Source organism: Sus scrofa, chromosome 13 (assembly GCF_054392235.1).
Source record: "Sus scrofa isolate SSC_HxYL_T2T_F1_AM1 chromosome 13, Sscrofa_HxYL_maternal_Yorkshire_Landrace_v2.0, whole genome shotgun sequence".
Lineage (NCBI taxonomy): Eukaryota > Metazoa > Chordata > Mammalia > Artiodactyla > Suidae > Sus > Sus scrofa.
Window position 1 is genome coordinate 215,918,581 of NC_139395.1, and position 27,421 is coordinate 215,946,001.

Genomic DNA, 27,421 nt, shown 5'->3' on the forward strand with positions numbered 1-27,421 from the left:
TAAATTAAAATCGATGTAAGCAAAGTACAAGAGTTTGTTGTTGTGTTTCTTATGTTTCTTTCACATAGTCTTTTAGGACTTAATCAGAGCCAAATAAGTTGCTCAGAAAAAAAGAGAACCTAAAGATACAAAATGAGGCATGGACCCTCTAAAGAAATATAACTATATACCACCTACAATTCTCCTAAAAATTTATATTCACTATAGTGAAATGCAACTTTAAGCCATTAAGTATCACTGAGTACACATGGGAAGTCTTTAGGCTCCCCTGCCCTTCATTATCTCTGGACAGGAAAATAAAACTCCAGTTACAAGAAATATCAAAATTACTACCTGTTGATATAGTAACCTACCTTGTATGTCCTCTCAAATGCACTCAAGTTACAATGATGACTTAAGAGCTGCAGAAGTAGCTGCTAACACATATAAGAAATTAATTCATGATTCTTGGCTTAACTCTAAGGTAGGAGAGAAATGCTATTGAAGGAATTCCCACTGAGGCTCAGTGGGTTAAGACACCGACAAGTATCCATGATGATGTGGCTTTGCTCAGTGGATCTGGTGTTGCCGCAAGCTGCGGTATAGGTCGCAGATGCAGCTCAGATGTGGCATTGCTATGGCTATGGCATAGGCCAGCTGCTGCAACTGTAATTCAACCCATAGCCTGGGAACTTCCATATGCCATGGGTGCAGCCCTAAAAAGATCCAAAAAAAAGAAAGAAAAAAAAAAAAGAAATGCTATTGAAGAAAAAAGTTTAGGAGTTCCCTGGTGGCTCAGAGGGTTAAGGATCTGGCATTGTCACTGCTGTGGCTCTGGTTTTTGCTATGGTACGCATTCAATCCCTGGCCAGAGAAATTCCACATGCCACAGGCAAGGCCAAAAAAAAAAAAAAAAAGAAAAAAGAAGAAAGTATGGATCATATATATCAAGCCAAATGGGCTGATATATGTAGTACTACCAACCCTCTACCCCAAAACCTACCTAATTAAACACAACTGCCAGAGCGTGCAAAAATGTCACTTCTTTAAAGAAGACTTCTCTGACCCACAGCCCGTCCCAGTCCAGGTTAGGACTCTCTTTCATAAACTTAGTAACCTTATAGCACTTTTCAAATTGTAATTCCACAGTCTGTATAACCATTTATTCAATATCCCACTGCCTTGCTAGCTCCACAAAAACAACAAATGCATGTTTCTGTTTTGCTCCCCAAAGATAACCGTGGCACCCAGTACCAGGTCTGGCAAATAGGGCATGCTTAATAATCACTCATTGTATGAATGCATATTTAATTCCTTACCAAATAAATCCCACAAGTAACAGGCATAAATAGGTACATATCATACGGTAAACCCCCAAAAAAAGGCAATGATAAGAGATGGCCTTGAAATGGACATATATACATCAAAAAGAAATGTGAAATCTTTAAAACCAAATCAGTTCTGTTGAAAATAACTGCTATCAAATTCCATCCCAACGAAATTCATAAAAACCTTCTAATTAATGTTATTTTTTTAACATTTGAACTTCAAGAATTTAGTATTTACCTTTCTCTAAGATTTCAGGCTAATTAAACACAATTTGGGTGGAACCAAAAACAACATTTTATAGCCACATAAATGCTGGCGCCTTTGAATTAGCCACAGCACTAGGGAAACACTAGCTATTCTCAAGGAATGTGATTGTGCTGTTGTTTTTTATTGGGATATGTTGCACATAACCTGAAAAACCTCAAGGAATCCACCAAAAATGTACTAGAACTAGTAAATGAGTTTTTAGCAAGGTTACAGAATACAAGGTCAATACACAAAAATTGAGTATATTTCTAGCTATGAATGTCTGGAGTCTGAATTTTCTTTAAATACTATTTTCAACAGCATCAAAAGATCTGAAACATTTAGGAATAAGTTAAAATATGTGCCAGACCTGTACAACGAAAACTACAAAACACTACTGAATATACAATTAAATAAATCCTAAATAACTAAAGAGATATACCATGTTCATGGATCAGAAGACTCAATATTTTTAAGATGTCAATTCTTCTCCAAATTGATGTACGGATTCAGTGTAGTCCTAATCAAAGTCCTACCAAGCTTTCTTTTGTATAAATTGACAGGCTAATGCTAAAATTTACACAGAAATAGAATAGATCTAGTATGACCAAAACAATTTTGGGAAGGAAAAAGTTGGAAGACTTACACTACCTGACTTTAAGACTTATTATAAAGCTGCAGTAATCAAGACAGAATGATATTGGCATACAGACATATATTACTGAAAATAAAGTCCAGAGGTAGGGCCACAAATACATGCACAACTGACTTATCAACAAGGCAATTCTCCTAAAAAACAATCATCTTTTCAATACACAGTGCTGAAACAACTGGACATCCATATCCAAAAAAAACAAGACAACAAAAAACAAAATTTTGCCCCTTACTTGTATATGGAAATTAACATGAAAGGAATCATAGACTTAAATGTAAAACTATAAAACTTAGCCTGGGAACCTCCATATGCAGAGAGTGCAGCCCTAAAAAGACAGGAAACAAAAACAAAAACAAAAACAAAACACATCCACACAGACTTATACACCAATGGTCATAGGGACTTTACCTTTTTTTTTTTTTTTTTTTGTCTTTTTGCCTTTTCTAGGGCCATACCCACAGCGTATGGAGGTTCCCAAGCTAGGGGTCCAATTGGAGCTGTAGCTGCAAGCCTACACCAGAGCCACAGCAACGCGGGATCCGAGCTGCGTCTGAAACCTACACCACAGCTCACGGCAACACCAGATCCTTAACCCACTGAGCAGGGCCAGGGATCGAACCTGCAACCTCATGGTTCTTAGTCAGATTCGTTAACCACTGAGCCATGACAGGAACTCCGGGACTTTACTTTTAATAACCAAAAAATGCAAACAACCCAATGTTCACTAACAGAATAGATAATTTACAGCATATCCATGCAATGAAACACTACTTGGCAATAAAAAAGGAATGAACTACTCCTGTAAGCAACAAAATGGATGAAACAAAAATATAATGCTGGTTAAAATAAAAATAAAAAGACACAGAAGAGAGAGTTCCCACCGTGGCTCAGCAGTAACAAACCCAACTAGTATCCATGGGGATATGGGTTCAATCCCTGGCCTTGCTCCGTGGATTAAGGATCCGGTGTTGTGAGCTGTGATGTATGTCGCAGGCAGGGCTCAGATCCCAAGTTGGTGGCTGTGGCGTAGGCTGGTGGCTATGGCTCCAATTCGACCCCTAGCCTGGGAACTTCCATATGCCACATGTATGGACCTAAAAACCAAAAAAAAAAAAAAAAAGACACACAGAAGAGTATGTAGAGTATGTATTGTATGATTCAATTTAGATGAAGTTCTGGAAAAGACAAATCTAATCTATAATGACAGAAAGCAGGTGAGTGATTATCCAAAGATGGGCGTGGGGGTGGGAGAGTGGATGAAGACAATGAGAAACAGGATAAGGGAATTTTGTGGGATACTGGAAATGTTCTCTATCTTGATTGTAACAGTAGTTACTCCAGCGTATATACTTATCAAATTCTACAGAGAAATACATGCTTTTTCTGGAATATAAATCATTACCCAAAGTTGATTTTTTAATGCAAACAGCAACAACCTCATGCAACACTCACAAATAAAAACAATAACTAAAGGCCATGAGATGCTGTATTCACTAATGTATCTTATGGTAACCAAAGGGGAAAGGTGGAGGGAAGGGCTGGACTGGGGGGTTAGGACTGGCATATGCACACTACTGTATGTGCAACAGATGGTCAACGGGGAATTGCTGTATCGCACAGGAAACTCTACTCAGTATTCTGTGATAACCTATATGGAAAAAGAATCTGAAAAAGAATGGATGTGTGTATATGTATAACTGAATCCCTGCATTGTGAAGCAGAAATTATCACAACATTGTAAATCAACTATACTTCAATAAAACTTTAAAAATGGGGAAAAAAAGGAGTTCCCATTTTGGCTCAGCAACCACAAGGACACAGGTTCAATCCCTGGCCTTGCTCAGTGGGTTAAGGATCCGGCATTGCCATGTCCTGTGGCATAGGCCAATGGCTACAGCTCCAATTCAACCCCTAGCCTGGGAACTTCCATATGCCATGGGTGCAGCCTTAAAAAACTAAAAAACAAAATAAAATAAAAGTGGGTGGAAAAAACAATTAAAATCCACGAGACGTTACATTCACGACTAATGTCCAAAAGAACACCCATGGTGTCCCCACTTCTGAAGAAATGAATACTTAAATTTACATTTAGTGCAAATACACACAAGCAGTTGCCCCACGGTTAGCTAACATAGCTAACATATTGTAACATCTGCTACAGGGAATTAAGAGATCAGAGATGTGCAGAACGCTATGTTAGAGACTTTCCACCCATCGGTTATCTGCTAAGTTCATCCATCTAACAAGATTCAGTGTGTGAAACAGAGCCACACCTCTGATTCAACACTGGATGCAAAATACTTATTACCAATTCTGCATTTTGGTGCTCTTTTTCCCAAGAAACACCAAATAACAGATCTTAGCCTTTAAAGGTTTTCTATCTCAGAGACACACTTGCCTCATTGTAAATAATCAGATTAGATGTGCTTCAGTCATAACATTGTAAGTTGCTAGGCAACCACAAGCGGGTAAATCAGAAAATGAATCTACAAAGTCAGAGACTATAAGCTCTTTTTACGGTTGTTTTCCTTCTCAGTTAAATATGAGAGGAAACAGAAGTAGCAGATTTTATATGAAACTCTATACCAGAAAAACACACAAATCTTACTACCAGTATTTTACAAACAAAATATTCACTGCCAATTCCACATTCACTCAGTGTCTTCACACAAGTGATAAAGGCACACAGCACAGCAGATCTTTACAATGAAAAGATGCTGCTCCTGAAAGAGCAGGACTGGTTTTGGCCCTGACCTCATCTAAGGCAGGAAGTGCTCATACGGCAACCCTCAGGGTGAACGTTCATTCTGAGCATCAGAACCCAGCAGAGCAAAGCCTCAGGCAGGGTCTGAGACATGTGCGTTCCTCCTCAGCTGAGGGTCCCCCATGCACATGCTTCTGTTCCAGTTCCACGGGACCCACTACCGTCTCATCAACCACTATCTAACTTGTCCAGATTCCTCCTTGAATGGTACTGCACCCCAGCTTGGATTTCCAAGGCCGCCTGCCTTCCTGCTTCCCCAAATATGCTCAGCCCCTAATCCTCAGCACTCTCACCCCAGAATAAATGGATGGACCTGGAGGGGCTTCTAGCTTCAGTGACATATCGCTGAAAACAGTCCACCATCCCCATAAACATGCAGGTCGACTATTACCAATGGACCCAAGGGCCAAAATAAACCCAGGGACATGTTTTCCTTGGCCCATCCATTTGAAATTAGTTGTAACACTTAAAAATCAGGACACTTCACATCAAATTTCCTGCTTCTTTTGAAGAAATGGAAACTTTCCCACATGGGAACACCTGGCTAGGCTAAGTAGCACTATCTTCATTATATGGGGACATACGCTCTACCTAGAGTGCTGTGTGCCACCCCTTCTGCCCCTAGACGTCTGGGATTGAGACCACCTATCTTGGCCCTGGTAACCAGTCTGTCACCAAATCAGCAACATCTCCCATGAGGCCCTTGATGGTGTCTTTCTGGCTGAGTCTGATGTCATTCATCAGAGTGAATCCAGTGATGCCGACTCTCGAAAGAGAAGAGGTCCAATTTGGCAGTTCCTCAAAAAGTGAAAGATAATTAACACAAAAGCCTGCAATTCCCCGGTATATACCCCAAAGAATTGAAAGAAGAACCTCTAACAGAAACACCAGTGTTCAGTGCAACATTGTTCACAATAGCCAAAAGGGGGAAATAACTTGTCAATTCACAGATGAATCAACAAATGAATAGGTAAACAAAATATGGCATACACACACAACAGAATGCTAGTCAACCATAAAAAGAAATAAAGTTCTGACATGTGCTACAACATAAATGAACCTTGGAAACATTACACTAAGCGAAAGAAGCCAGCCACGAAGGGACATATATTACATGATTCCACTTCCATGAAATATCTAGAATAAGTAAATTCACAGAAACGGAAGGTAGAATGGAGGTTAACTGGAGCTGAGTGGACAGAAAATGAGAAGTTACTGATTAGTGGGAACAGAGTTTCTGCTTGGGGGGGATGAAAAAGTTTTGGAAATAGATAGTGGGGATGGTTGTACAACACTGTGAATGAAATTAATGCCACTGAGTTGTAAACCTAAAAATGGTTAAAATATCAAAATCTATGTTAAATTTTACAATTTTTAAAAAAGGGTCAAGCTATTTTCCCCCCAGAAGCTCCCTGTTCCCTCTGCAATCAGTCCACTGCCCACTGCCCTACATGCTCAGAGGAAGGCAGCCTGCACTGCAACCCGAGGACGCAACTATGCTTTCCTCAGGGTTCCTCCTTGCCTAACCTTCAAAGCACTAAGGGAGGTTACGACAGTGACTTCTTACAACAGGTGTTTTCCCAAGTGACTTTCCACCTAAGATGGTTAAGTGGTTGGCAACAATGCTTCTTACTAAATGACTTTTAAGTTCTGTCGGGTCAGGCACTAGACTATATCCACGGCATGAAAAGCTACCATTTATCGCATACCCACTCCATTCCAAGCACTGGTGCTTTAGACCAGGTTCCCAGTCCTCACCAGACAATACCACAGCACCATTACCACCATCTACAGAAGAAGAGACGGCATCTCAGACAGCTCTGATGATGCTCAAACTAGACAGAAAGTCACACAACTGGAATTTGAACCCACGGATCCAAATCTGTCTGGCTCCCAAGTCTTTGTTCTAATTCCTATCCCATAGTTAGCAAGAGATCCTGACCCAAAATGAAGCAAATAGGAAATGCCTATTATTTATTTATTTATTTAATCTTTTTAGGGCTGCAGCTGCAGCATATGGAGGTTCCCAGGCTAGGGGTCGAATGGGAGCTGTCACCGCTGGGTTACACCACAGCCACAGCAACGCAGCATCCTTAACCCACTGATGGAGGCCAGGGATCCAATCTGCATCCTCATGGATGCTAGTCAGATTCGTTTCCACTGAGCCACAGTGGGAACTCCGAAATGCCTATTTACTGTAAGCAAAATGCCAAGACACTGCAAAGAAAGATATAAACTTGGTATGACATGCATCAATGAAATAGTGATGAAACAGATATACGTACTTGGAGCTGGGGTCGGTGGGGGAAAGGGTAGCGGGCAAGGATTAGAATGCTTGGTAAGAGAAAGTTAAATGCGAAGCTTGGATCTACCATTAACTGTGTCGACACAGGCAAGCCCAGACGAGGTTATTTGCACAAATAAAAAAATTTTTTCTTTTTTCTTTTTTTTTTTTTTATCATTTGATTCCCTGTTCATCCTTTTCCAGTTTTAGGCAGAAAGAGATGTATACTCAAGAGCTCAACGGAAAGGCTGTTTGCAGAACTGTGTACAGGGTTAAGAGAATTAAAGAACAGGGATGGGGAAGCACAGCGACAGGCCTGGAGGAGCAAGAGGACAGAGCCACCAAGACAGGGCAGAAAGGAAATCTGTCCACCTCTCCCATCTCCCTGCCAGCACAACATTATGGCCGAGAGCAACCAGAGCCTGGGACAGGGTAAACTGGACAATGGCCAACACAACCGTTGATGGAGGACACAAAGCTGGGAGTGGGGGGCTTGCTCTGCAGTGCCTGCCTCTCACATCCTAGCCTTGGGGTATACAATCTGCACCCAGCAACAAGACCAACTTCTACACACCCTGATCTCTCATAATGACTAAACCAAACTTAGAATGGTAACTCCAAAAAACTTACAACAAATGGCATCAGATATCAAGAGTCCAGGAATAGGAGTTCCTCCTGAGCTGAACTTGTCACAGTCATTTCAGGTCCCCAGCACCTGGGACACAGTAGGCACTCAATAAATGTCTGTTAAACTGTATTCCTTTCATTATGTAAAGGTTTCGCTCAGGCGCAGGCTCGGAGAGGCCACGGATTTACTGCATTTTTTGTTACCTGCCAACTAGCGAAGACCACAAAAGGCTGGGGTGGACCCATAAAACAGAGGTAATGAATAAGTCATTTCTAACAAGGCTGGTTTTATAGGCATCACACCTCCGCTGGGCCAAACGGGCTCATTTTAGAGGTGAAATCTATTCTGTAAGTGCGGAGACCAAAAGAGAGCCACGGGCGGCACTAAAAGAAAAGGAGGCGTTCCGGGTCGGAGCTCAACCACCGCTCCTACTCGAGAGGCGCTAACTTCCACTGACGGGGCCCGTGGGTTTGGGTTCAACATCCGTAGAAGTCTCCAGGGCCTTCATTAAGCCTGCGCGTGTAAAACGCCCGCCATTTGTCCGAGGCCAACACAAACAGGCTCCTGACAGAGCAGGGAGCGTAGGCTGGGAAGCCAAAAAAGCCCTGCGTCCTGAGGCCGAGCTGCAAACCTCTGAGGCAACCACGTCTGCCTCGCGCTGGGCTGGCGTGTCCTGGCTGGCACGTGCACGGGCGCGCACATACGCACGCACGCACGCACGCACGCACGCACGGGGGACGCACGCATGCGCACAAAGCACGCACGCGCCCGCCTGGGCACTCACACGCATGCGCACGCACAGGTGGGAGCATCCACACCTCCGCCACGCGGAGGACGCTGCAGGGCAGGAGCGCCAAGCCCGGAGTTGATTTTGAGTCATAAGGCCCCACCCATTCTAAACTAGGGGCTTGTCATCCACAGCCTGGACTTGTCCTCTCTGGAGCACCGCGCTTGAGGACAGGAGCCTCTAGCAGAGAATCGGGTCAATAGCTCTGATCCCAGCTGGCTGGGAAGTCGTGCCTGTTACTCATTTTTGAAACGAGAAAATTGCAACTCCCCCTTCGAGCTTTAACACTCCAGATTCAGTGTCCTGTTTGTTTAATGCTCAGTTAAAACTGTAACATCATTTCTTGGATTTCAAAATTAAAATATACATGTTACCGACAAAGAGAGAAGTGACCAGTATGAAGATTAAGAGAAAGCAGAGAGCTTTCTATTCCGGTCCACTTATTTTAGCAAAGCTTCATTTTTTTCAACCGGTGGTCAAGACACTCTGGAAAGTTCAGAGAATCCCACATTGGAGGGGAGAAGGGCAGGTGCCCCATTCTCCTGGCCTACAAGGAGAGGGCAGATGTGCAAGCCAGCATCCCAAGGAGACAGTCTAAGAGGTCTGCCTTTTACAAAGCCCTACTACTTGACTGGAAGGAGCAGCTGACAGACCGGTGTGTACTTGGTATAGTTTCTAAACTGGAAAGCAGGTTAACGACAGGTAAGATTATTCCAGCTTTTTCCCAAAGCTCCATCTTGTCAGTTTTCTTCAGGTACATCAACAGCTGATTCTTTTATAAACTGTTGAATATGGTTGTTTATACCTGGATAAAGGGTGACAACCTAGATTGGACAGGGCAGCCAGTCCAAGGCCAGTGGGCTGTTTACTGCTGGCCTGTCCCCCTAGGCTCCTCCAGTCTCTTAGACAAAGAACTGGGGGAAGTGTTTCACAATACCTTAGTGGGAAAGACCAAAACGTTTTTTAAAGTCTTCAAACAAAACACACGTACTAATGCCTACTACAGGCAAAATACTGGAAAAGGGATACATAGGTTAACAACATATGGTCCCTTGCCTTCAAATGACCTTCTATTACAGTTCAATGGAGTAGACAGACATTCTCATAATATAATAGTATTTGTACACTACCAAAAAAATTTTTAACCTTCTTATAAAATACATGGGTTAGAAAATTGAAAGAAAAATTATAAATCCTGTATACATAACACGGTCATCAGTGGAATTTTCCTAGGTCAGTGTTGAGAATTCCTTTGCTGGGCATAAAAGATCAACTAGTCTTCACAGCTAAGATGTGGCTAAGATGTTTTATGTTACAGTTTAGAACTTTGAAAATGTAGGAGTTCCCGCTGTGGCACAACAGGATCGGTGGCATCTCTGCAGCACCAGGACACAGGTTCAATCCCTGGGCCAGCACAGTCGGTTAAAAGGATCCGATGTTGCCACAGCTGCAGCCCAGGAATGCCAAAAGCCACAAAGCTGCAAAAAAAGGGGGGGGGCTTGATATTTATTAAAAACAATGAAGATATTTAGGACATCAGTCACTAGATATCAGTCCATATTCACTACTTATATAGATTAAACATTCTATAATCATGAAATAACCTTAGCCAAAATCTTAAGACTATTTTTTTTTTGGTCTTTTTAGGGCCAAACCCACGGCATATGGAAATTCCCAGGCTAGGGGTCAAACTGGAACTGTAGATGCTGGCCCATACCACAGCCACAGCCACAGCCACAGGGAATCCTAGCAGTATCTGTGGCCTACACCACAGCTCACAGCAATGCCAGATCCTTAAGCCATTGAGCAAGGCTGGGGATCCAACCCTCATCCTTCAAGGATACTAGTCGGGTCCTTAACCCACTGAGCCACGATGGGAACTTCTCTTACAGACTTTAAATCAAGGGTATTTCTGTCATAGTCTACTGATCCATAGAATGTGTGGTTGATAGACTCCTCAGTAACTTTCAATCATGTAATTTATTTTATTTTATTTTTTTTTTTTTTTTGTCTTTTTGCCATATCTTGGGCCGCTCTTGCGGCATATGGAGATTCCCAGGCTAGGGGTCCAATCGGAGCTGTAGCCGCCGGCCTATGCCAGAGCCACAGCAACGCGGGATCCGAGCCACGTCTGCGACCTACACCACAGCTAACGGCAACGCCGGATCATTAACCCACTGAGCAAGGGCAGGGATCGAACCTGCAACCTCATGGTTCCTAGTTGGATTCGCCAACCACTGCGCCACGACGCGAACTCCCAATCATGTAATTTATTAAGAATAGGGATGCTTTTTTTCTTTTCCAAAAGAGAAATAAATTATACTGTAAGAATTTTGTAGACACCAACCCGTGTGAATGAAGGTGAGGTGTGTCCACAGCCCAGCAGGGTGACAACCAGCTCTCCAGAACCATTAGAAACCAGTAGGCTACTGTTTTTAGTTCAAATAAAGAAAACAAGGCCAGGGTCCGATAGAAACTAGTGCCACTCTCTTGCCAACTATTAGAAGCAAAAATGTGGAAGCCTTATACTATCATAAATAATTTACAAGTTCTATTCTTTGTATTTGACTTAAAGGCAGTAACATAGATCACTTATGATAAAACCAAACACTCTTTCTCAAATTGTGGCAAAATGTTAATCAGCGGGGAATCCAGGTGAAGGCTACATAGGGTTTGTGTACTGTTCCTTCACCCTTTCTTAGGGCTTTTTTGTTTGGTTTGGTTTTAAATAAAACGTTGGGGAAAAAAATAAAGGATTTGCTCCAGAAGCTCTCGCTAAGGCTTCTGCCAGCTCCAACATTCACTGGGTGTTTTTGTTCTGCTGTTAATCCTGGACTCATCAAAGATGTTGCCTTTGTTAAGTTTAAAAAAAAAAAGAAAAAAGAAAAAACCAAACAACCACCAAGAATACCTTCTAGAGTTCACACCTTAGTTGGACTGGCAAAACTCTTCATGCTGTCTGCATTAGGGCTGGGTTGCTAAGGTCACTTTAGGCAAGAACACCTCCCTGAAAAACTTTTTTTTTTTTTTTTTTTTTTTTTATTGTCACTGGCCACACCTCCGGAGGCCTAGTTCTTCAACAGTCCAAAAGCAGAACGTTCTTTCCTGAGCACAAACCCCAGTGCGTTTCATGAAGCTTTTCAGTATACGTGGAATCAGTGTATTAATAACAGCTTATTGGCACTGAATGAAAAACACACAAGTCTTAATCTCAGGTCTTGAATTTCGTCCAGGTCCTACGTAATAGCTGGCTGGAAGGGCTAGAGCCGTAAGCATGCTTGGTGACTGGAGGCTGTGTAGTGAGACCCAAAGTCTTGAAACCAGGATTGGTAGCTTAACAAAATTTACTGGTTGTAGAAAAAGTAAACTTGCCTCTAGGGAGGTGAGCTCAGCCGCACCATTCTGACAGCAGCCCCTGGTGGCCAGTTTAGTAAGAAGTGTTGGCTCTGATGCTGAAAGTTCTGACCTTGCCTTAATGAAGGTTGCTGCAAGCAGACAAGCCATTCTAGGTTAACAGCTAGAGGGTGATTAGGGAGGCAGCAAAAAGCCAAACTAGGGTGCGCCTTTGAGTCACATGAACTGACAAGTCATTGGCGTACCTGTCGCTTGCATTAAGCAAAAATGAAAAATAAAAATAAAAAAGGACTGCCTTTCGGTCTTTTGAAAGTAGGAGGGGAGTTCCCATTGTGGCTCAGCAGTAACAAACCCAACTACAATCCATGAGGACGCAGGTTTGTTCCCTGGCCTCACTCATTGGGTTAAGGATCTGGGGTTGTTATGAGCTGTGGTGTAGGTCGCAGGCATGTCTCGGACCTGGTGTTGCTGTGGCTGTGGTGTAGGCCAGAAGCACCAGCTCCAATTCAATCCCTAGCCTGGGAATTCTCATATGCTGTGCGTGCAGCCCTTAAAAAAAAAGACAAAAAACAAAAACAAAAAAAAAAAAAGGAAAGGAAAATTTATTTTAAAGGGGCAAGATATTGAAAGTTATCTCATTTCTTAATTATGTAGGAAACTTGCATTCCTACACAAAATAAAGCCTGTTCTACTTCCCTACACAGCACCACCAGGTACGCTAATTTCCACATACCCAATACTGGGAATTCCTACCGTAATAAAAGGAATTTCTCCTGTGGCAGAAACTTCTAGAAGTTGCCATCATTCGTTCAGAGAATAAAATAGTCAAGATAGCGAGTGAAGCCTGATTTCCAGCACCACAGATTCACACCATTTCACTGGATATAAACAGAAGAATGTTCAGAGGCTGACAGTTGGCTGCAAAGGCAGACAGCAGTAGAAGTAGAAGCCACAAGCTTCAAGCTGACTTCTTCGTAAGGTGCAGTCTGTCCTCAGCCACGAGAGAACAATCTGGAAACAATCTGCTGGGCAGCTGCTCTCATCAACAAACTGTTTATTGTAAGAAAGTGGTTGGGTCAAAGGCTAAACATCAACCTGAACCGAAAGCATACGAGCAAAAATCAATACCGTCCCTGCTAAGGAAACCCAGGACTTCACAAAAAAGAGAGGGTGAGAAATTCATGTTTAGTTCTGAAAGGGCAAGAGTCGGAACAAAACTTCCAGTCCTCAATACGCAGGGCTGTTTTGCATGTTATTACAAATACTTATTTGCTTCTATTTTCAGAACAGGAGCTAAAATATGACATACAAAACATACAGGAATCAGCTTTATTGATCGCTTTCCCTAAAAAAAGTTGCAATGATTTATATCTAGTTGCTTCCTTCTTGCATTTGTTTTATAAAAGGACTGACATGCTTATATACAATGCATGGATAATAAAACCCATCTTAAATAAGCCTCATCAGTAACTGCAACACCAAGAGATTATATGAAAAGAATTGTTTTATTGTAGATGCGATGGTGAAATATCACTGCTTATGTTTTTAAACAGAGGTTTTTTTGTGTGTGTGTGTTTGTTTTTTTAGGGCTGCACTCACAGCACATGAAGGTTCCCAGGCTAGGGGTCGAATCAGAGCTACAGCTGCTGGCCTACACCATAGCCACAGCCACACCAGATCTGAGCCAAGTCTGCGACCTACACCACAGCTCACGGCAACGTCGGATCCTTAACCCACTGAGGGAGGCCAGGGATCGAACCCACAACTTCATGGTTCCTAGTCGGATTCGTTTCTGCTGCGCCTCGAAGGGAACTCCCCCTAAACAGAGTTCTTATCTTTTAGAGACTCATGCTGAAATATTTACAGATGAGAGACGTGAACTGGGATTTGCTTCAAAGTAGTACAGGAGAAGTGGGTAGGAATAAATACAATAAAACTGGCCAGAATGGAAAACTGAAATGGAATGATAAATACATATGCCGGGGCTCATTACATTACTCTGTTTACTTCTGTATATTTAATATTTTCTATAAAACATTTACTTGTATGCCTAGTTCAGCAGTTGCTACAAAATAAGTGTTCTCTTAAATAAAAGTATTAACCTATCACTGCAAACTCATTAATTCTCCATAAGATTATACATACACCGAGGTATTACTAGCTGCCCAACATGGCTGTTTTCGAGCCGTGTCTAAAATGAAGTTGTTAAATTCTGAGTCAAACACTGGAGAAACAGAGACATTTAGGGTGTCCCAACTGTGTTCATGACCCACCAAGCCAGAATCTGACCACATGGCATTCCACGGTTTCACTGCATTATGGAGCATGAGGACATATCAGAACTGATAAGAAAAACCCAACTGACATAAATAACGGGACAGTGTTTTGAAAAGAGCCAATTTAGCACACAGACTTTGAAAACACAACTTGTTTGTAAATTTGAGGCTCCTGTATGCTGCACTGTTAATTCTTAAGTTAACAGGAAAATTAATTTGAAAAAGAGCCTTAAATAAATAAAATAAAGCAGGAAGCAAAACATTCCTGGAAGTTCCCCTATGCCGCAGTGGGTTAAGTTTGATGCCAGGCCAGGGAACTTCCACATGCCTCGGGTGTACCACCTAAAAAAAAAAAAAAAAATCCTTCATTAGGCTTAAATCAGTTGTGAAAATGTATCTATCAATGACTTCAAATTTTTCCAGGACAAAGGTAAAATAGTAATAATCACAAATTCTTAGAAAAGAATGCATTCAAAGGAACTGCTTTAAAAGTTTAAAAAAAAATTTTTTTTCCACATCCACTTGCTTTGCTGACACCAGCATAAATCCTACAGAGTCCTGAAAAGGATATGAAAGTTCTTTTTATCTACCCTCCCCAGACAAAATAGAGAGGATTTGGTGTTAAGAATTCAGTGTCCTTTAAAAGCAGAGTTCCCACTGTGACGCAACAGGACCGGAGGCATCTCTGCAGCTTCAGGACGCAGTTTGAACCCCTGGCCCAGCACAGTGGGTTAAAGGATCCAACGCTGCGGCAGCTGCAGCACAGATTGCAACTAACTGCAGCTCCGATCGGATCCCTGGCTGAGGAACTCTGTACACCACGGGGTAACCCAAAAATAAATAAAAATAAATAAAAAGCCACCCTCAGTGTCAGATTCGCCCGGCCCATCTAAAACAGCAGACCGGATCCCATCGCCATGAAGGGAAAATGCTAAAAGGAGACCTTTGGCTTTTAAAGCATTTTATGGACTGAAAAGCCACAAAAAAACTTCATGTACCTCACGGTTGCCTATGAAAAACAACCACCTAGAGTAACAATCTAGGCAATTCGAGGTGGACTCTGGACATTCCCCACCCCCCAAAAATGAACCATCGCTTTTGAATTTATGAAACCACAGTGTTTCCTTTTGAAATATATTTCCTTATTCACTGAGATTAAAAACCAGAAAGGGGACTAGTGGTGCCATCGTTCAGTTACTCTCTAGTAACTGCTGTTTACCGAATCCATTTTTCCTCAAAAATAAGCAATTTATCACTTTCCTTGGCACAGAAAAGCAAACTTTTTCGAAGTTTCCGTAGAAGAAAATTCACTTTTAACGCCTGCAGAAGGCAAGCAGGTTTAAACTAAGTTTTTACAGATCAGGGCTCAGGAGAAGACTCAAGGTTAATGATACTGACTCACGTGCCCATTGTGAATCCGGCAGTCCTGCTGCCTGGAGAGGGTCGGTAGCATTCTATTAAATAGAAGGTCGGGATTTTAAATCTTGGAGGTACAGGAGCTGCCTGCTAATGTAGTCTTTCTCTTTGCCCATAACCCCTCTCTCTCCACACTCACACATACACGCAGGAGACACTCAGGAGAACTTAAACCCATAGAGCAAAACGATGCTGTAGGATAAGCAATGAGATCCTGCTGTGTAGCACTGGGAACTATAGTCACTTATGATGGAGCCTGATAATGTGAGAACAAAGAAGGGATATACATGTGTGTGACTGGGTCACCTTGCTACACAGTAGAAAACTGACAGAACACTGTAAACCAGCTCTAACGGGAAAAATAAAAATCATTATTAAAAAAACGGTGCTGCTGTGTATCTCCATGTGTCACTGGGAAAGCACATTTTAACAAATCTCTATGTATAATAACCTAAGCCTTCTCTCATTCTCAGGGATAAATGGAGAGAGACCTCCACATCAAGGATGGCCTTAATTCAGCAATCTTAGAGCATTTTAAGATTTTAGTTAAATCATATGCATATAATTATGGCATTTCTTTATAAGACAAATACCACTAAAACATGTTCATTAAAACAAAAATTCTAAAGATTGCCAATTACTCTCATTTGAAGCCATGTTCTTCAATTGATCAAATGAGGTTTGATCTCATCTGTCTAGGTTTTGTATGAGGGATGATATCTTTGCCATTACTAAGAACAAGATTATAGTCTACATGCCAGTATTTCTTCCGCGGATTATATTATTAAACCAAAGCCTGAAACCATTTTAAGAAAGAAAAGTACTCACAACACAAGCAGAAGGATCATGCAGAACTGCATTTCTTGGAAATATTCGGGACCTGGAAGGCTGTGGGCAGCACAGCAGTGCCTGGCGACACGCACCTGCTCCTAGGCAGCCACAGAGGGCCAAAACAGGAACATGACCAAGAAGGCGATCGGAACTCTTCTTATCTCCAAGAGAAACTGATGGAAAAGTTTTGGCCGAGTTTTCCTGTTGCCAAGTTGGCCTGCTTTCCCAAGGAAGCCAAAGAAACTTTGCCCCGTACTGACCCAGCCTCCCTCCCGAGGTCCACCTCGGACCCAGGCTGCCGCTGCCCTTCCCGCTCAGGCAGGGGAAACGAGGATTAAACACCATTCCAGGTCCACAAACTGCCTGTCAGTGCTGAAACCCTGAAACACCATGAACATTTTCCCAAGACAGCACAATCCTCGGAGCAACATTCTCAAATTATTACCATGAATGGAAACAAAACCTGCTCCTCAGCTCTAATTCCCATCCCCAAAAGCTGAACTAGAACATTTCTCAAATGGGTTTTGGGTCTCAGACCCCAACATTCCTGCTCTGACTGGCAGCTAGGCCGCCAGGAGAGCCACATTCTGATGGCTCTGCTGTGACCGCGGGCTGCCTGGCTGCTGTGCCCACCTCAGTCCTGCCCTCGGCTCTGCACCTTATCATAAGAGGCCCTTTGATCACGCCTGCTAACCTGTATCCATGTGGCCTTATTCCCTGAGACGTATTTTTTGAACTTGGGAGACAAAAATCTGTTCTTAAGAGCCTTGCAAGACTTCCTAGAGACAGCTCCAGTCGACTTCCCCAGGAGGTAATGCCATAATCCATACGCACTCACACATGGCAGCTATTAGGAGCTGGTGTACAAGACAAAAAGCATTTGGTCCTGGAGGATTTTTTATTCCAAAAGAGCCTGCTATCCATCCACAAATCTGTAACTGCATAGGAGGAAGGTATAAATAGTCTGAGGAAATAAAACCACCCTTCCTCGATAGGGTGCTGTCCCCAGAAGGAAACCCGGAAGACGATGCTCCCTCCAACCCACTTCCCCTCCCCCAGGTCAGCCAGCAAGGGTGGCAACACAGGACTTCCTTCTGTGGCACAGTGGGTTAAGCATCCAGCATTGTCTCTGCAGCAGCAAGGGTTCAATCTCTGGTCCAGTGCAGTAGGTTAAGGATCCAGCATTGCTGCAGCAGTGGCGTAGTTCATAGCTGCGGCTCAGATTTGATCCCTAGCCTGGGAACTTCCATAGGCCCTGCGTTCAGCTGGAAAAAGAAAAAAAAAGCTACAACACGGAAAAAACCCAAACCATAAGAACATCAATTAAAAGTGGAGAACAACCAAAGTTGTGTCTGTCTGCATTTCCCACGAAGCACCACCAGTCTCTGCCTCTACTGTAGTCCAGGAGTAGTCACCCCAGAATCGCTCTCAAACTTTCTTGTGGAATCAAGATTCGAGTAAAGGATTTCCCATTGTGGCTCAGTGGGTTAAGAACCCACTAGTATCCATGAGGACGCAGGTTCGATCCCAGCCTTGCTCAGTGGGTTAAGGATATGGTGTTGCCGTGAGCTGTGGTGTAGGTCGCAGACGCAGCTCAGATCCTGAGTTGCTGTGGCTGTGGTACAGGCCGGCAGCTGTAGCTCCGATTCAACCCCTAGCCTGGGAGCATCCATATGCCACAGGAGTGGCCCTAAAAAGCAAAAAAAAAAATTCGAGTAAAAATTCAACACATACAGTAGCTGAAAAGCCTGCCCAACCCCCCAAAAAAACAGAATAAAAGGAAGGCATTTTCTAAGGAAAACATCCCAAGTATTCTATCTTTTGCATTTCAATGTCAAACTCATCATGTCACCTTTGCCATAGGTATTATGTTTGATAACAGGAAGTCAGTTGAAATGAACAAAAAATTTCCAGTTTGGGTGAAGGGCAAAGGAAGAAAGAAAAGAGAGCAAGAGGTATTTGAAAGACCCTTAAAAACATTCATAGCTATAAAAGCTTTTAAACGTTGGCTTTAATCTGCCAGCTGCTCTTGAGCTGGTGCCGAACTGTAAAATAGCCGCCACGACAGCCCATCAGCCACATGTCAAAAGCCATTCAGGGTGCACCTGGGATTCTGAGTTTCCCTCTACTTTGGATCTTCAAAAATTATTTTTAAGCTGATTTTAGAGGAACACTACAAGTTTCCCTCTCGCTGTACATTCAAGATTCAGAACTCGGATTAAAGGTGGAAGGAGGGAGGCTTCTGTGCCCAATGCTGTGCTAGAGAAAATGGAAAGCAAAGATTTCTGTTCTTTTTTTTCTTTCTTTCTTTCTTTTTTTTTTTTTTTTTCGCTTTTTAGGGACACACTCTCGGCCTATGGAGGTTCCCAGGCTAGGGGTCGAATTGGAGCTGTAGCTGCTGGCGGCCTTCACCACAGCCACAACAATGCAGGATCCAAGCCACATCCGTGACCTACACCACAGCTCATGGCAACCCACTGAGTGAGTCCAGGGATCGAACCTGCATCCTCATGGATGCTAGTCAGATTCATTAACCACTGAGTCACCACGGGAACTCCAGATTTTTTTTCTTAATTGGAGAAGCCTAGGTAAGTCAGAAAAATACGTGAGACTCTGGAGTTCCCTTTGTGGCTCAGCGATTAACGAACCCAACTAGGATCCATGAGGATGTGGGTTCAAGCCCTGGCCTCACTCAGTGGGTTAAGGATCCAGTGTTGCCATGAGCTGTGATGTGGGTTGAAGATTTGGCTGGGATCTGGCATTGCTGTGGCTGTGAAGTTCCGATTTGACCCCCTAGCTTGGGAACTTCCATATGCCAAGGGTTTGGCCCTAAAAAGCAAAAAAAAAAGAGTAATTCCTGGAGTTCCTACTGAGGTGCAATGGGGTGAGTTAAAAATCCAGCTGGTCTCTGTGGAGGTGCCTATTCGATCCCCTGCAAAGGAATTTCCATATGCAGCAGGTGTGGCCAAAAAAAAAATTAAAACATTCCCTTAGGTAGAAGGGGTTTTTTTTTGACACATTTACAAATATCAAAACCATTCTTATTAACAATACCTGTTTGGGCAGAGGGAGAAATGTTTCGCAACCAATTTGGGGTTGAATCAAAATGAAACTTAGACAAAAAAAAAAAAAAAAAAAAAAAGGAGTTCCTGTCGTGGCGCAGTGGTTAACGAATCCGACTAGCCATGAGGTTGCAGGTTCGATCCCTGCCCTTGCTCAGTGGGTTAACGATCCGGCGTTGCCGTGAGCTGTGGTGTAGGTTGCAGACGCGGCTCGGATCCTGCGTTGCTGTGGCTCTGGCATAGGCTGGCAGCTACAGCTCCAATTAGACCCCTAGCCTGGGAACCTCCATATGCCGCAGACACAGCCCAAGAAATGGCAAAAAAGACAAAAAAAGACAAAAAAAAAATGAAACTTATACTGGTTTTTGTTTTTAAGCACATGTGATCCATCCCACAACTCCCACACCACCAAAATTACACACATGCACAACATGGTAATTTTTTTGCTCAGTTGCTTTAATAACAAACCCAGTTGTCACTTCTCGTTTCGGTTACATCTTGACCCCAAGGCAAAGGAACCACATGCCCTGTGGCGGGACTCCTGCCAACATCCTGCCTGCTTCTGGGACTCAGGCTGCCTCCATGCCACTAACTACCAGCTGTAAGGAACGCCCAAAGAATCCCAGCTTTTTTTAAATTTTTAACTGGCCACACCCATATCATATGGAAGTTCCCAGGTCAAGGACTGGATTCAAGCCACAGCTGAGACCTACACCACAGCTGCAACAATGCTGGATCCTTAACCCACTACGCCAGGCCAGGGATAAAACTCTCACCTCCCCAACTACCGCAGTCAGATACTTAACCCACTGTGCTGGTGCGGGAACTCCAAGAATCCCAGGTTTATTGTTTCAGAAAGAGCAGGGGTGCCCAAGATCCAAACGGGGTGTCACAGGACAAGAGGGACAAGCTCTCCCAGGCTGCTGAGCTCTGCAAAGGGTTCTGCATGATCCCGCCCCCTTCCTGCTCTTCCTCCACCTCCTCCTCCCTCCAGGGGGATGGAAAAGGACCCGCTGGGGGCGGAGGTGCCGTCCCAGCCTGTCCAAAGCCACCAGCTGCCCCTCTGGACACAAACCCCTATTATCTCACTGCACATCTTCCTTCTGGCATTTCCCTGGCAGAACTAAAAACACCGACAGAGCCCAGAGAAATGGAAACAAGAGGGTGAGTTTCTGGACCAATTAGGCTTAGGGACTAACAGGGAAAGAGTGTGGCTCTTCTGTGAAATCAGTTTGTTGTGCACAAACACACGGGTGCCCCCCCCAACGCACACACACAGGAAAGGTGGATCCTTGCTAATGGCCCGTCCCACCAACAGTGGGAGGCCGGGCTGGCCGCCTAGCAGTCTCACTCCACAGACCCTGTGGCCCCCACGTTGAGTCTCAGGATCTAGCCACGCCTTCAGAAAGGAAGCTACCTGTTTAAAGGGGGCTGCCACCAAGACATCATGTCAACATGTATGTGGTCTCCTTTGAGAAATGGTTCACAATAGCTCCAAAGGCAAGAAACAGCGACATCCAATCAGCGGTACACTTGGTGGGGACACTTGAATTAGCAACTACAACCAGGGAGTTCCCACTATGGCATGGTGGGTTAAGGATCTGACTGCAGCGGCCTGGGTTGCTGCTGAGGTGCAGGTTTGAACCCCGACCCGGCACAGTGGGTTAAAAGATCTGACATAGCTACAGCTGTGGCTCAGTTTCAGGCCCTAGCCCAGGAAGGTCTTTATATCACAGATGTGGCTGTAAAATTAAAAAAAAAAAAAAAAAAAAATGGAGTTCCCATTATGATGCAGTGAAAATGAATCCAACTAGAAACCATGAGGGTGCAGGTTCAACCCCTGGCCTCGCTAAGTGGGTTACAGATCCGGCATGGCTGTGGCGTAGGCCGGCAGCTATAGCTCCGATTTGACCCCTAGCCTGGGAACCTCCATATGCCCCAAGTGCAGCCCTAAAAAGCAAAAAAAAAGTAAGTACAATCCAGCCACAGGAGCAAATGGATGGAGAGCAGAGGCCCTGACACACACATGCTGACCTGAGGGCTTCAAATCAAACCTAATCGTCGTAGCCAGAGTAAAGTCATTTAGTAACAAAGCTAACCCTTCTACAATGATTAATATAGGTGTCAAATGTTAAATAAAATATCAATACCCGGCCTTTTGCTTTGACCATTTATGAGATGCCTTCCAAGTCCAATGACATACAGTAATTTGGTTTTCTAATTTGTTGTTGTTGTAATTGTTTGTTTGTTTGTGTTTTTGTCTTTTCTAGGGCTGCACCTGCGGCACATGGAGGTTCCCAGGCTAGGGGTGGAATCAGAGCTGCAGCTGCCAGCCTATGCCACAGCCAGAGCAATGCTGGATCCGAGCCATGTCTGTGACCTTTACCACAGCTCACGGCAACGCCAGATCCTTAACCCACTGAGCGAGGGATTAACCTGCAACCTCATGCTCCTAGTCAGATTCGTTAATCACTAAGCCACAATGGGAACGCCATGGTTTTCTAATTTTTAATAACTGATTTTGCTCACTATAAAAATAATGCACATTCATAATAAAAAATTTAGAAAGTACAAAGGTATTTCTTTTTTTTGGCCTTTTTTGCCTTTTCTAGGGCCACTTCCCATGGCATATGGAGGTTCCCAGGCTATGGGTCTAATCGGAGCAGTAGCCTCCAGCCTATGCCAGAGCCACTGCACCGCAGGATCCAAGCCAAGTCTGTGACGTACACCACAGCTCACAGCAACCCAGGATCCTTAACCCATTGAGCAAGGCCAGGGATCGAACCCGCAACCTCATGGTTCCTAGTCGGATTTGTTAACCACTGAGCCATGACGGGAACTCCCCAAAGTCATTTCTTAAAGTGCATTAAAATAGTTACGCCCACCACCCAAAAATATACCCCTCGCGTACACTGTATATCCTTCCAGTCTGTTTTCTACAGACACATGTATGTGGCGTACAAGTGTGTGGGTTGTATGGTTTTACTACATGCTGCGATTTTGCAGAGCCCTAAATTTCAGTCCTGCTCCTGGAAGATTCAATTAAATGGAAGACCTTGGTTGGAAAAGAAGTCCAGCTCAGCCGCCCAGAGACTGCACCTCCACAGAGCCTTGAATTCGTGTCATGCAGGGTGACACGCATGAAGTCATACATGACTGGATTTTATAGCAGAAATCACATGCTACTGTGCTGTCTGGGTGTCATTGAAGGTCTCAGAACACACCTCCAGCAAACGCCAAGGGTCCACTGTACCTTGGGTGTTTTTTTCCCTGCATGGATCACGTGCTATTATTTTTTCCATTTCTATCACTGTAATATGGAAACACATAGGTGCCTCATAAATCTTCTGTACTATTTGCTATAAAGAGGGAGTGTCTAGGCACCAAACTGTATAAACACAGCTGGTATGCAGTAACAGTATTTAGATAACTAGGGTGTTTATTTTGCTCTTTCAGAGTCTATTCTGTAATAGTACCTAGTACACAGTAAATGTTTAATGAAAGATGAGTATTATTAACCGACTCTGAAGTTATTTCCACAGCCCCCCCCAAAAAGTGCCACCAATATAATGGAAAACTACTAATTATACTATGCAAAACTGATGTAGAGAGAGGAAAAAAATCCAATCTCCAAAGCACTGCTTTAGGGATCAGGATGCCCGCTCAGCAGGCAGCCCTAGCTCAGCAGCGACACCTTGTGGTGAGAGGTCTGAGTCCCAGCAGCACAGAGTATTTTCCAGGAAGCAGGAAGCCAAGAGCCGGCACAAGAATCTAATCCCAAAAGTAGGCCTTGTGTTACAGACGGCGGGATGCCAGGATCTTCCCCTGTAACTTAAGTCCATGGGGAGCAAGGAGACCTCTTAGGAAGGCTCGGGAAGGAAAATCGGATAGAAAGTACGATCCAATTCTATTACCAGTGGTCATTCTCCTCTTAATACTGAGCCACCCGCACAATGACTGGAAGGTCCCCAAAATGTCTCCACCTCAGGGAGCCCCAGGACTGGCCTAGCTGCCTCCACAAAGACCATCACAGTCAGTACGCAGCCACCTCCACATTTATTTGCATGATAATCCCTCAGAGAACCTGTATTCCAGAAATTCTGAATCCTTACATCCTTATCCACAGCAGACACAGGGTCATCTAAGAAGAGTAACAAACACTAAGAAAGGAGGATGCAGAGTTCCCTTCGTGGCTCAGCGATTAACGAACCCAGCTAGGATCCATGAGGATGCAGGTTCGATCCCTGGCCTCACTCAGTGGGTTAAGGATCCAGCATGGCCATGAGCTGTGGTATAGATCACAGACGTGGCTCAGATCCTGTATTGCTGTGGCTGTGGTGTAGGCGAGTGGCTCCAGCTCTGATTCGAACCCCTAGCCTGGGAACCTCCATGTGCCATGGGTGCGGCCCTGAAAAAAAAGAAAGAAAGAAATGAGGACGCATATACATAACAATCATTCACTCACGCTCAGTCCTTGGGCTCCCAAAGGAAAAGTAGACCAGAGGATAGATTCTCAGGAGCAAGCAGACCAAGAGGAGGACCCGAAATGAGAAGTCATTTGAAAATTACTCTTTCCCAGAGTTATTATGTAAGAAAGGGTTTGGTTGGCTTGGGGGCTGTGTGGAGTGTTTGTGTATGTGTCCACGGAGCAAGAATTTAATCTTATTCAAGCATTGCATTCCCAGGGTTTGTGAACAGGAGTTACCAATCAACAGGGGCAATGTGTTCCCCAGCCCTAGGCAGTTTAAAGAACCAGCACACAAATATGAAGCATCTACTGTGTACTGTACTATATACAGACACGCAAGACAAAGCCGTAGGTATTTCAGGTCATGCCCATCCTAAAAAAGACACCGGGAAAGCCTAGAATTCCACACCTCTGCTCACAGAACACCATGAAAGCAAGTCACTCTTTCCTCTCCCTTGCTACACCCAAGGGTCTCGGGACCAGCACGGCCAGAAGAATTCATGCGAGAGGTCAGGGAGCACTGTCAGGGCCAAGCCTGGGTCTACATGGCTCCCCGACCCGGGAGCAGGCAGGCACCCCTCACACGTCCCGCCTCAGCTCAGGAAAGGTCTAGGAGAGTGATAGCCACAGCCCCTGAGGACCAGTAACCCTCACCCCCAAGGCTCGGCCCAGTCCTCCCAGGTGGGAGGTCCAGAGGTGGCTGAAGCTGTGAGGACCGGCCTTATCTTGATACGCTTTTGTAAGTCACAAGACAGAGCCAATGCTTTTTCTATTAACATATAAAACAGAAATGATATGAGGCTTTGAGTCCTGAGATGAAGGTGCCCACAAAAGTCGTACCAGTAATTCCCAAGAGCACCCATTAAGAAGAGGGCAAACTGGCTAAAAAATGCAAACTGCAATAAAAATCCAATGAATATTTCTTCAGTGAAAAAAAAAATCACCCTTTGCTATAGTTTAATTTTTTTGTTGTTGTTGTCTTTTTGCTTTTTCTAGGGCCACACCCACGGCACATGGAGGTTCCCAGGCTAGGGGTCCAATAGGAGCTGTAGCCACCAGCCTACGCCAGAGCCAGAGCAACGCAGGATCCGAGCCGCGTCATCCGAGCCACGTCTGCAACCTACACCACAGCTCACAGCAACGCCGGATCCTTAACCCACTGAGCAAGGCCAGGGATCGAACTCATGGTTCCTAGTCGGATTCGTTAACCACTGAGCCACAACGGGAACTCCAGTTTAAATTTTTTTAATTAAATATATTATTTAGTCTTAAAAAGTAAGACTTTTTTTTTTTTTTTTTTTTAGCTGCACCCGTGGCATGTGGAAGTTCTGGGGCCAGGGATCGAACCCATGCCCCAGCAGCAACCAAGCCACTGCAGTGACAAAGCTGAATCCTTAACCCACTGCGCCACCAGGGAACTCCTACTTTGTCTAGACTAGGTACCAGGCATTTAAAAGGCACAGAATACACTTTTAACTCATTCAGTCGCCAAACAACAATAGTAACTGCACTAAGGCTTAAATAACACAATTTACCCGGAACTTCCATATGTATTTCATCGGTCCTCAAATAATCCTAAAAGGTATCCTAATCCTAAATGCTCTCAGCTTTTCTGTCTTCTCCAAGGGAGCACATCCTACCCGATTGCTCACTGCCCTACTCTCCTCTGGAAAGTAAGTTTGCCAAGGGTCAAAGGAGAATCCAAAAGAGAACTCCTGGAGTTCCCATCGTGGCGCAGTGGTTAATGAATCCGACTGGGAACCATGAGGTTGTGGGTTCAATCCCTTGCCTTGCTCAGTGGGCTAAGGATCCGGCATTGCCATGATCTGTGGTACGGGTCGCAGACGCAGCTCAGATCCCACATTGCTGTGGCTCTGGCGTAGGCCGGTGGCTACAGCTCCAATTGAACCCCTAGCCTGGGAACCTCCATATGCCTCGGGAGCGGCTCAAGAAAAGGTAAAAAGACAAAAAAAAAAAACTCCTCCTCTCAAAAATGTTGTGGGAAGGAGTTCCCTGGCGCCTAGTGGTTAAGGACCTGTAGTCACTGCCGTGGCATAGGTTCAATCCCTGGCCCAGGAACTGCCACATGCTGCAGGCTCAGCAAAAAATAAAAAGTGAATTAAAATATTGGGTGGAGGGTATGATTTGTTCTTTTCGAGAGAAAGCAGGTACGTTTGGTGTTTAGACGCACCTGGACTATATCAGGTATTTGCTGAAACTCCTCAGTTACATCACTAAACTCACACATTTCCCTAGTCAGGGGAGACAGAACTAAACTAACCAAAAGCTTAGCAAAGCAAAGGGATTAGGGAGAAGACACAGCTGGCAAGTCTAGCAACCTGCCCCAGCAGGCAACAACCACAGGGAAACTCCCGAATACATTCCCAACAGCAGGGCATTTTCCTTTTAGACAAGAGGACAAGATCTCAACTGAAATCCAGAGCCCCTTCTGCCACAGGAGGGCAGACACCAGCACAAATAAAAGGTGTGATTTTCCCAGGCAAAGACTCACTGAGAAAGGCCCAAATCAAAGCGAAGATTTTTAATCCCAATCGAATAAACAGTGGTCTCTAAGTACGCTCTTGACACATAAAACAGGGACCTTTTCCCCCTCAGGTGGAGAGGGCCATAACTTGAAGACAACACCCTCTAAACTCCAATGGTCTTCTCTCCCTCCCTTACAAAAAACACCAAAAAAATTAGTTACATTTGGACAACTTTAAGGTGGCTCCCAAACCTGAAGTCAAAATAGAAAGGGAAGAGACCCAAGTTCCCGTCGTGGCACAACGCTTAATGAACCCAACCAGGAACTGTGAGGATGCAGGTTCGATCCCTGGCCTCACTCAGTGGGTTAAGGATTCGGTGGTGCCATGAGCTGTAATGTAGGTTGCAGACACGGCTCGCATCTGGCATCGCTGTGGCTGGCGGCTACAGCTCCAATTCAACCCCCAGCCTGGGAACTTCCATATGCTGCAGGTGCAGCCCTAAAAAAAAAAAAAAAAAGCAAAGAAATAGAAGAGGTCCCTTGTGGTGCAGCAGGTTAAGGATCCAGTATTGTCACTGCCCAGGAACTTCCATATGCCACAGGGATAGACAAAAAAAAAAAATTAGAAAATCTAGTGGCCATCATTAGTAAATCAACAAATAACAAATGCCAGAGATGGTGGGGAGAAAAGGGAACCCTCCTATACTGTTGGTTGAGAATGTAAATTGGTACAACTACTGTGGTCCTTTTTTTTTTATTATTTTTTAGGGCCATACCCGCAACACATGGAGGTTCCCAAGCTAGGATCCAATTGGAGCTGTAGCTGCTGGCCTAAGCCACAGCCACAGCAATGCCAG

General features: G+C 44.2%; 1 protein-coding gene and 1 long non-coding RNA gene across 10 annotated transcripts in view; one reads left to right on the forward strand and one right to left on the reverse strand.

The window, feature by feature from the left end:
* HLCS (holocarboxylase synthetase) overlaps positions 1–27,421 on the reverse strand; it is a 212,541-nt gene that overhangs the window by 144,121 nt on the left and 40,999 nt on the right. Inside the window, exon 6 of one of the 9 annotated variants that reach the window (XR_014825176.1) lies at positions 26,607–26,978. The exons of the other annotated variants lie outside the window; for them this stretch is intronic. The gene's annotated coding sequence lies outside the window, so the exon portion shown is untranslated. Of the gene's footprint in view, positions 1–26,606; positions 26,979–27,421 lie in introns of those variants that run through there. 9 annotated transcript variants of the gene reach the window in all.
* Positions 1–27,421, forward strand: part of LOC146397887 (uncharacterized) — a 419,652-nt gene that overhangs the window by 23,133 nt on the left and 369,098 nt on the right. The window lies entirely within an intron of this gene.